The following is a 10,454-nucleotide window of genomic DNA, read 5'->3' as shown; positions in this document are numbered from 1 at the left end:
ATGATGTGATCATTCATTCAAAAAGTTTAATTTGGCTTAGAATTGACATATCAAGCAAATATTTCCAGAACTTTTGCTTTGAATGGAAATGCTTTGACATTTATAAAAGTGATATAATTAAAAACAATGGAAATATTAAATTCAGTGTCAAAATGTTATCAGTGGTATGGAATGCCTTCAAAATATTTGTGCTCGGATAGTTCTGTAAAATAATTATCTCTGATATTATTCTTTTCCCCTCCCACTCCCCTTTTCCCTTACCCAAGTGAAAATTGAGCCATCTGAAATTTTCAGGGCACTGAATTTACAAGATGCTTCCATAACTCATTTATCTACTCTTAAATTAATGTAATATTTGAGAATACAATGGTTTAATCTTTTATGGAATGACATTTTTTACTATGTAGGATGAGAGATTTGTCACAGTGCAGAAGGCCATTCAGCCTATCGTGTCTGATGAGCAATTCACCCAGTACTTCACCTCCCTTCTTCCTGCAACCCTGCACATTCTTCCTTTTCAGATAATAGTCTTATTCACTTTGAATGCCTCAATTAAACCTGCCTCCATCACACTCTCAGGTAGCACATTCCACATTTTAAGCTGTCACTGAGTGAAAAAGGTTTTCCTCATGTTGCCATTGTTTCTTTCGCCTTCTAGATCCTTCCACAAGTGGGAACGGTTTCTCCCTATCCATTCTGTCTGGGCTTCTCATGATTTTGAATACCTCTAGCAAATCTCCTCTCAGCCTTCACTTCTCCATGGAAAACAGGACCAACTTCTCAATCCATCTATGTAACTGCGTAAGTCTGAGTTGAAACACTGTTAAATGAGAAACATAGGCCCCTTATGGGCGGCACAGTGGTTAGCACTGCTGCGTCACAATGTCGGGGATCAGCGTTCGATTCCCGGTTTGGGTCACTGTCCATGCGGAGTTTGCATGTTCCCACCGTGTCTGCATGAGTTTCCTCCGTGTGTTCTGGTTTCCTACCAAGGTCCAAAAGACGTGCTGGTTAGGTGCATTGGCCATGCTAAATTCTCCCTCAGTGTACCTGAACAGGCGCCAGAGTGTGGTGACCAGGGGAATTTCACAGTGTTAATGTACACCTACTTGTGACACTAATACTTAAACTTCAACCAATTTTAACCCAACCAGACCAGCAGGAGTGGAGCAGATAGGCAATTATCATCATACAAATTAATTTTGTCTTCTGATCCTTCTGGAAACAGGCACTGGTGGTAAACAAATCTGGCGGAAAGAGACAACTGACGCATTACTTACTGAAAGTTAGGGTCCTAGGATGTTGTCATGAAGGGTCACTGACCTGCTACCAGAGTTGTTGAGTATTTCCAGCATTTTCTGCTTTTATTTCAGATTTTCAGTAGCTGCAGTACTTTACTCTTGTCTTTTTGTGTAATAAAGGCTGTGCAGTAATCCTGGTAGCTCAGTAACAAACCCACAAACTTCCCACTTAGAACACAGTGGAGGTTGGATGGCAGGATTTTAATTCGAGTTGAAAGTTAAGATGCCATAAGCCTAACTTCTGGAACAGTGGATGTGGTCCTTATTATTCCTCACCTGTCCAAAATTAACCAGGAGTCAAAATCGGAACCCTCACCTCAGCTTTCTAGAATCCTTTTCATTATCCTTTTCACCTTACTGCTTTGAATCCCCTCCTTCAAAATCCTGCATGAAACCCCAATCTCTAAATATTTCCTTTAGTCCCTCAACCCACCCCATCCTGAATCATCCATGGTCCTCACACGATGAACACTACTTCTATTGTAAAGCCGCTGGTGATTTTATGTACATTAAAGGCACCATATACAAGTTGCACTCCTCTGTAGTTCACTTCTCCCAGTATCAAAATATAGTTTGGTATCCTTTTAAGGTTTTTAACCCTTCAAGTTAGTTTTCAGGTTTCAAATGACAAAACCATTTCTTATATGTGACATCTGGAAGACATTATGCTTGCACAGTTCATTGCAGCTGGGTACAGAGGTATGAATTTGGTTTGTGCCTACAATTACTCAATCAGCAAACTCCCCAAAGGGTGAAGCTCAGACAGTAGGCAGCTTGCTTTCCATAGAAAGGAAAAGAAAATCAAAGGGAACAGTTGCCCCTGGCTGTTCTTGTGTACTTTCTTTAGCTGTACATTTTGCATTCATTTAGGTACAGGTCACTTGCTCACTCTTCCTATTGGAATGGATTTTAGTGAGACATGCAAAAGGAATAACAAAGAAAAATAACAATTATCAAAAAAAACTAACAATCAGACAAAAATCTGGAATAAATGATTTTGGATATATTTCTGAGCACATTGAAAATACAGAAATATCAAATTGTATCTCATTGGGTAAAGAAAAACCAAATTTTTAAATGCACTTTGTAACAAAATTATTGAATCTTGCAGCACGGAATGAGGCCAGTTGGCCCATCATACCTGTGTCAGGTCTTTGAAAGACAGATTCAATGAGTCCCACTTCCCAATAGTCTTGCAACCATTTTCTTTTCAAGCATATATTCAATTTCCCCTTTACAAGTTACTTTTAAAAGTCACAATTGAATCTACTTCCACGTTCGTAACTCACTGCATTAAACAAAACATTCTCATCATCTTCCTTCTGCTTCTTTTTCCAATTATGTTAAAGCTGTGCCTTTAGTTGCTGAACCACCCACCAGTAGAAACAGTAACATATTTATATTCTTTAGAAATGCCTTATTTTGTAGCTCCTTTTTCATGTTAGTTTTTTTTGATGTTCATATGGCTTGAATAAAGAGTGAGTTAGCGAGTTCTGCACATGGTAAAGCATCCAAAACATGAGAGCAGCAGTGGGTACTGGTGGCAGGGACAATAGGGATGGGTCACGGAAGACAAGGTCCTTTACCACCTCTGCTGAAGAAAATGTAAAGAATGTGAAAGAACTCTAAGGGGTCCAGCAATGAGAAGAAAATACTGTGTTTCTGTAATAACTCAAGACACCCAACAGGAGAGGAACAGTATTTGTCATTAAACACAAAATAAAGCCACTACTCCATGGCATATACACACAAGTCCCAACTTTCTATTTATTTGAACAATGCATCCAAAAACATTACAATTTATCCACATAAATAATCATTTCAGTAATTCAGAAGGACTGTAGGAGAAGGGATAACCAGCCATGGTTATCGAAGGAAATAAAGGAGAGTATTAAACTAAAAGCTGATGCGTTCAGAGTGGCTAAAAATAATGGGCGATTAGAAGATTGGAAAAGATTTAAAAATCAACAAAGAATGACTAAGAACGTGATAAAGAAAGGAAAGATAGAGTATGAAGCTAAACTAGCACTAAACATAAAAAGTGACAGTAAAAGTTTTTTACAAATATATAAAGAAGAAGAGGCTGGCTAGAGTGAATGTTGGACCCTTGGAGGATGAGTGGGGGGATTTAACAGTGGGCGATGAGGAAACGGCTGAGGCTTTAGATAAGTTTTTTGCCTCAGTCTTCACGGAGGAGGACACAAATAGTTTGCCGGATATTAAAGATAAAAGGATGGTAGGAGATGAGGGCCTAAATGTGATTACTATCACTAGTGCTTGATAGACTAACAGGACTGAAGGTGGACAAGTCCCCAGGACCGGATGGAATGCATCCCAGGGTTCTGAAAGAAATGGCAGAGGTGATAGTGGATGCCTTAGTAATTATTTATCAAAATTCGCTGGACTCCGGGGAAGTGCCGGAAGATTGGAAAACAGCTAATGTTATGCCGCTGTTTGAAAAAGGTAGCAGACAAAAGGCAGGGAATTATATGCCGGTTAGTTTAACATCTGTAGTTGGAAAAATGCTAGAATCCATCATCAAAGGAGAAATAGCGAGGCACCTAGAAAAGAAGGGTTTGATCGAGCAGATGCAGCACGGATTCGTTAAGGGGAAGTCGTGTTTGACGAATTTATTGAATTTCTATGAGGATGTGACTAGTGCAGTAGACAGAGGGGAACCAGTGGATGTGGTGTTTTTAGATTTCCAAAAGACGTTTGATAAGATGCCTCACAAAAGGTTGCTGCAGGAAGTTAGTGTGCACAGAGTTGGGGGTAAAGTGTTAGCATGGATAGAGGATTGGCTGTCTAATGGGAAGCAAAGAGTTGGTATCAATGGGTGCTATTCTGTTTGGCAGTTGGTGACTAGTGGAGTGCCGCAGAGATCGGTGCTGGGGCCTCAGCTATTTACCATTTATATAGATGATCTGGAGGAGGGGGCTGAGTGTAGGGTGACGAAATTTGCTGATGACACGAAGATGAGTGGAAAAGCAAATTGCGTGGAGGGTGTTGAAAGTCAGCAGAGGGATCTGGATAGGCTGAGCAAGTGGGCGAGGACCTGGCTGATGGAGTATAATGTTAGCAAGTGTGAGGTTATCCACTTTGGCAAAAATAATAGTAGGAGGGATTATTATTTAAAGGGTGAAAAGCTGCAGCATGCTACGGTGCAGAGGGACCTGGGGGTCCTTGTGCACGAGTCGCAAAAACCCAGTCTGCAGGTGCAGCAGGTGATCAAGAAGGCGAATGGAATGTTGGCCTTTATAGCGAGGGGGATAGAATATAAAAGCAGGGAGGTCTTGCTGCAACTGTACAGGGTACTGGTGAGGCCACAGTTGGAGTACTGTGTGCAGTTTTGGTCGCCGCACTTGTGTATTGGCCTCGGAGGGAGTGCAGAGGAGGTTCACTAGGCTGATACCGGAGATGAGGGGGTTGGACTATGAAGAGAGACTAAATAGACTGGGTCTGTACTCGTTGGAGTTTAGAAGGCTGAGGGGGGATCTTATAGAGACATATAAGATAATGAAGGGGATGGATAGGGTAGAGATAGAGAGATTCTTCCCACTTAGAAAGGATAGCAGGACTAGAGGACACAGTCTCAAGATAAGGTGTGGGGGGGTGCAGTTTAGATCAGAGTTGAGGAGGAACTTCTTCACTCAAAGGGTGGTGAATCTCTGGAATTCTCTGCCCATTGAAGTGGTGGAGGCTACTTCACTAAATATATTTAAGTCACGGGTAGATAGGTTTCTGATAGACAGGGGAATTAAGGGTTATGGGGAGAAAGAGGGAAAGTGGAACTGATTCACTTCAGATCAGCCATGATCTTACTGAATGGCGGGGCAGGCTCAAAGGGCTAGATGGCCTACTCCTGCTCCTATTTCTTATGTTCTTGTGTCCATTTCATCAGCCTCTTCAGAGTAGGTGCTACTGAAACATGGCTTAAAATTAAGTATGAACAGGCTGGCAGAATTGGCCTGTTTCTTTATCAATGAGATTGAGAAGGTGACCAATTCCCCATTAACTGTCCCCTGTATTAAATGAACTGCCGCTGTCAAGAAAATCATTGCAACGACACTCACATGGTACACAGCCAGCACCAGCCTCTTTTCTATCAAGATTAATAGCTTGAATCTTTTTACACAGTATCAATTGTAACAACAGGCTGATAATAATCACAGTGTCAATAGCAAATGTGCCAATTACAATCATTATTATTATGAGTTACTATTTCTACTCCCCAATACAGCAGCAAACAAACTCAGTTCCAATGTAAATGATATTCCATTGGAAATTAGGGGATCTGTAGCCTTCTAAGGTATCTGTTGCCTTTTGGGGTTTTGCTGTCATTGCGCCTTCTGGAGGTTAAACAATCTGGGGGTGTTCCCAACCAGGACACCAGTTTTCACACAAGGCCCAACCAGGACAGTAGTTCTGCAGATCCTTCCCGGTGTCTGCCTTACAAAGGGCTTAGATTATGAGCTCCACCTGGGCAGGCCATTTCCTGTTACCCGGGCAACTTGTATTCAATGAGTCCCACAGAGAGATTAATCAGACTTTCCCCATGGAAAGTCATGAGGGTTATCACAGTTTCATGTACACAGGTATTGAAAGAACACCCACAGAACTTCAACACTGTGGCTGGAAGTATGGAGATGCCTCAGTTTGAAAAATCTCTTTCTTATTTTCAGTCCCTCACTGGAATTGCCGCTCCATATCCCTGTAAACTTCCCAGGTCCTACAACATTCCAAGATCTCCGCGCGCCTCTATTTCTGCCTTCTTGTGCATCCCTATTTAAATCACTTCTCCATTGGCTACCTGGTTTTCAGCTGGCCATGCGTAAATGCTGGACTCATTACTTACTCCTGTCCACCTCACTTTCCTTTTTCCAGATGCACCTTAAACTCCACCTCATTGATTCTCGGTTCTAATACTTCCAAGGCTCAGTGTGTTGGATCTTGTTTGATAAACACTCCTTTGAGCTGCTTTGGGATGTTTTACTGTGTTAAAGGTGCCAGGTAAATGTAAGTTGTTGTTCACCTCCAGCCAGTGTGGTATCAGCTCACATGGCATCAACAGTCTTTAACTGGAGAGTGTTAACACATCCAGGGACCCAGGCTCTGACCACAGGAATCAACATTCACTGACTTTGCAGCTTAGACAGAAGCTCAATTGGCTGCCTGTGCAGTGTGTGGGCTTCACCTCGGAGGGACAGATTTGTGCGCCACATGGAATGTGATTTTCAAGGATCACCCACTTTCTGAATTTTGCTCTCACCCAGATCATTGGAAGTGCAGAGCTGCAGCGCCATGGGAGCGGCAGCAGTGCAATGAGAATGGCAGAGTTATTCTCACTCAGGTTGTCAGCACATCTGCTCCCTTGTCACCCTTCAACCAATAGCAATCGCGGTGCCACTAAGCTAACTGAGGTTTGCTTGGCCAGACGCCAGCCCAGGTGCTGCAGTTGGAAGCCAGGCCCACTTCAGAGGCTCAAGGACCCAGGCAGGAGTCACAAACATTTCAAGGTCACCACATAAATATCAGTAGCTTTCTATTCACTAGCTTTGCTGCAGCCACTGGGCAAGCATTTCATTGCAGTACCTGAGTTTGTAGGTGAACCTGAAAAGCCCTATGAGTTGATCAGTTGACTCTAATGGTGCCATTTTCTACTTGAATGCTTCAGTTAATATCCTCTTGTAATCTTTTACAGCTACACATGTTCAACAGCAGCAAAGACCGCCCTTGCTTAAAGGGATCATCTTTCGGGTTAGTTGCTGACTGATTTCTACTGACTATTGCTGAGTTAGTTGAACAGTTTAACAGCTTGTATTGCTACTTTGTGTTGGTGAAATCGACAGGAAGGGAGAGTTGTGGGACCAGGTCAAAGACTTCGTCCATACTTCAAGGATTCTACTCAAACCATTTGCTCCTAGCCCTGGATATTTCTAACATTTAGCTTTTAAACCCCCTCTCGCTCTGCAGCATAGCAAGGAGATTGGGCATAGTTGACAGAAGGAGTAAGAGGGAGGAGGAGGAGGAGAGAGTGAAAAACTCTAAGCAAGAAGTTGTATCGACCCAGAGTTTACAGGGAGCAGGTTTTCTATCTCAACCTCTGTGAAGAATAATATGTATGATGTCTCATGTTTCAGTAAGGAGGTGCTCGCTAAAATCTGTACACTGTTGCAGGCCACAGCCTCAGAGCAGGGTGAGGATGGCACAACCAGTTGTGGTAAATGTGCTAAGAGCTTCTTTACTCTTTCCAGACTGGAGCAAGAGACATCTTCAACACCTTAAAGTTCACTATTTATTGCTGTGTATGGGATGTCGCAGAGCTCTGTACACAAGGAGAGGGAAATACATATTTTTCTTTCCAGGGGGAAGCAAGTGGAGTAGGTTTGGTTAGAATTGCAGACTTTTCCATTGCTTAGAGTGCAGTGTCACTTGGCAGGAGCCACATGTAAATTCAGAGATGAACAGCAATGTATGTCCATGTTCAGCAGGTGACTAACTATACACAGTGCATGATGCAGGTCAAGCCTGGTATCCTAGCAGCATGACGTGGAGATGCCGGCGTTGGACTGGGTAAACACAGTAAGAAGTCTCACAACATCAATACAAAGCCACTAGCTTTCGGGGCGCTGCTCCTTCGTCAGCTGAGTGGGGAGTTCTGTTCACAAACAGGGCATATAAAGACAAACTCAACTTACAGAATACTGATTAGAATCTGAGTCTTTACAGCTAATCAAGTCTTAAAGGTACAGACAATGTGAATGGAGAGAGCACTGAGGACAGGTTCAAGAGATGTGTATTGTCTCCAGACAGGACGGTTAGTGAGATTTTGCAAGCCCAGGCAAGTTGTGGGGGTTACAGATAGTGTCATATGAACGCAAGATCCCGGTTGAGGCCTTGCTCATGTGTGTGGAACTTGGCTATCAGTCTCTGCTCAGCGACTCTACATTGTCATGTTGCAGCAGTCATGATGCCTTTACTCCGTCCCAGTTCACTGCACCATAAGCGTTTGAGTGAACATGAGAAACCGGAGGGTGACTATATTGCTGGGGACAAGGGATATCCTTTGACCATTTTAACTCGTGCATTATCCATATATAACCAGCATATAAAGAGAGATTTGCACAAGATATCACATGAAATGTAATTGAGCAGACAATTAAGGTGCTTAGCAATTTTTCTGTTGCCTGGACTGCCCTGCAGAACTCTGCAGAACAGATGTCATTATTTGCTGTAGTCTGCTGAGTCCTTCACAACCTTAGCATCATGGCAGCACAGCCCTTACCAGCAAGTGTATAATGAGCTGAGGAAGAGGAACAGGAGGACAAAGAGAGGAGGCCAAACAGTACATCTCTTTCTGTCAGGTTGGGATGTTCACTGAGGACTGCACTGCATTCAATTTCACATGTAACTCCTCAGAGACTGAAGCAGTTTGTGTCCACGTGCAGCAAAACCTGGATAACATTGAGGCTTGTAGTGAAAGTGACAAGCACATCTATGTCACACAGGTGCCAGGCAATGATTATCTTCAACAAGAGTCCAACCATCATCCCTCCATGTTGAATAGAATTACTATCGTTGCATCCCATAGCATCCTTGGGGTTACCATTGACCAGAAACTGAACTAGAATTGCCACAGAAATACTGTGGTTGCAAGAGCAGGTCAGAAGTTGGGAATTCTGCGGTAACTCCTGACTCTCCAAAACCATTTCACCACGTACAAGGTGGTAAATGATGGAATACTGTCCACTTCCCTGGATGACTGCGGCTTCAACAACAATCAAGAAGCTCAACACTATCCACAACAGAGCAAGTCCGTTTTATTGACACTCTATCCATTCACCTATGATTTCTTTAACAACACCTTCCAAACCCAAAACCTCTATCTGCTAGAAGAACAAGGACAACAGTGAATGGGAAGACCACCTACCTACAAGTTCCCCTCCAGGCACACACCTTTCTGACTTAGAAATAAATCACAGTTCCTTCAGTGTCAATGAGTCAAAATGCTGGAATTTGCTCACTAATCTACACCATACAGCCTGTAGATGTTAAAAAATGTGGCTTACCACCATCTTCTCAAGGTGCAATTAGAAATTGTCAACAAATGCTGGCCAAAGAAAAATAACATGAGTGAATAGATGAGGGTGGAAAATTGAACTGTGTGTGAGGCTAGTGGTTCACTTGTAAGGATGTGGCATCTGATGACGCATTCACTGACCTTTACCATTTGTGTAACGTCATTGAACGTCTTGCAGCACAACATCCAGGTCTTGAGCTACTGTACACTGTTTTCATTGACCGGAACAGCCATCTGCTCCCATTGCTTTCACAGTGTCTTTCTGGAGGTTTCCTTGGTCTACTATGCATAGAAAACTTCTCTCCCCCATCATCTCCTCCTGTCCATCTTCGGCACCAAGGCTTCCAGCGGAGAACGCTCTTTCCTGCCGTACCATTTTTCAGTCTCCTTTCTGCTCAGACACTTTCTAAGCCACTTCCAGCACTTACTCCAGTCAAAATTTACCTCCCCTCCAAGAGTTCCATGCTGGTTTTAACTAGGACAGGCTGACATTAATAATGCTGGCATCTCACAACTTTGCATCCCCTTCTCAAGTGTGCAGCCACTGAACAGCAGGCTTAATGAGCAGGTGGCACAAAGTTTGCGTCTTATCAAATTTCACGGCCTTTGTTTTTAAAGTATTGAGAAAGTGCAAATTCCATAGATAACACTACTTGGATTGTAACTTTATCTTCTTTGGGTTGTGCCTAAACATAATAGATGGAAGCAATTGGTAGAGTACTGACTCACTCTGATAAAAACTGGAAGGGGTATTCATTACAAAGTCATAACTGCAGGAACACATACTTAAACCTATGTATATCAATAGGTAAAATTTCGGCTCAGTTACGAATGCCTGGTTCCTACTTATTTTCTGTCTCTCTCCCTGCACTGACTGTCTTGAAAAATAAACAATTCGGTCCATACAAACCAGGCCATTGTAGCATAAAGGTATCTGCCATAGCAAAGGTTAATGTGGGATTGGGAAATAGTATCACCCACAATATTGTGTAAAGGGACACATGACCTGAGACTAGGGTAAGTTGTGGATTGGATAGAGACCTGGGTAAAAGCAAGTGTGGAGTTATCTTAAT

At 42.7% G+C, this 10,454-nt stretch overlaps 1 protein-coding gene across 1 annotated transcript in view; it reads left to right on the top strand.

The window, feature by feature from the left end:
• The first annotated feature begins 664 nt into the window (after window positions 1-664).
• The window catches only part of LOC145338307 (uncharacterized), a 101,838-nt gene continuing 92,048 nt past the window's right edge, over window positions 665-10,454 (top strand). The window contains exon 1 of the mRNA XM_080182907.1: window positions 665-801. The gene's annotated coding sequence lies outside the window, so the exon portion shown is untranslated. The remainder of the gene's footprint in view (window positions 802-10,454) is intronic.

Source organism: Carcharhinus amblyrhynchos, chromosome 3 (genome assembly GCF_965287045.1).
Source record: "Carcharhinus amblyrhynchos chromosome 3, sCarAmb.v2.hapA, whole genome shotgun sequence".
In the NCBI taxonomy this organism is placed as follows: domain Eukaryota; kingdom Metazoa; phylum Chordata; class Chondrichthyes; order Carcharhiniformes; family Carcharhinidae; genus Carcharhinus; species Carcharhinus amblyrhynchos.
The sequence above is the reverse complement of the archived record's forward strand: the minus strand, read 5'-3'. Positions and strand labels throughout refer to the sequence as shown.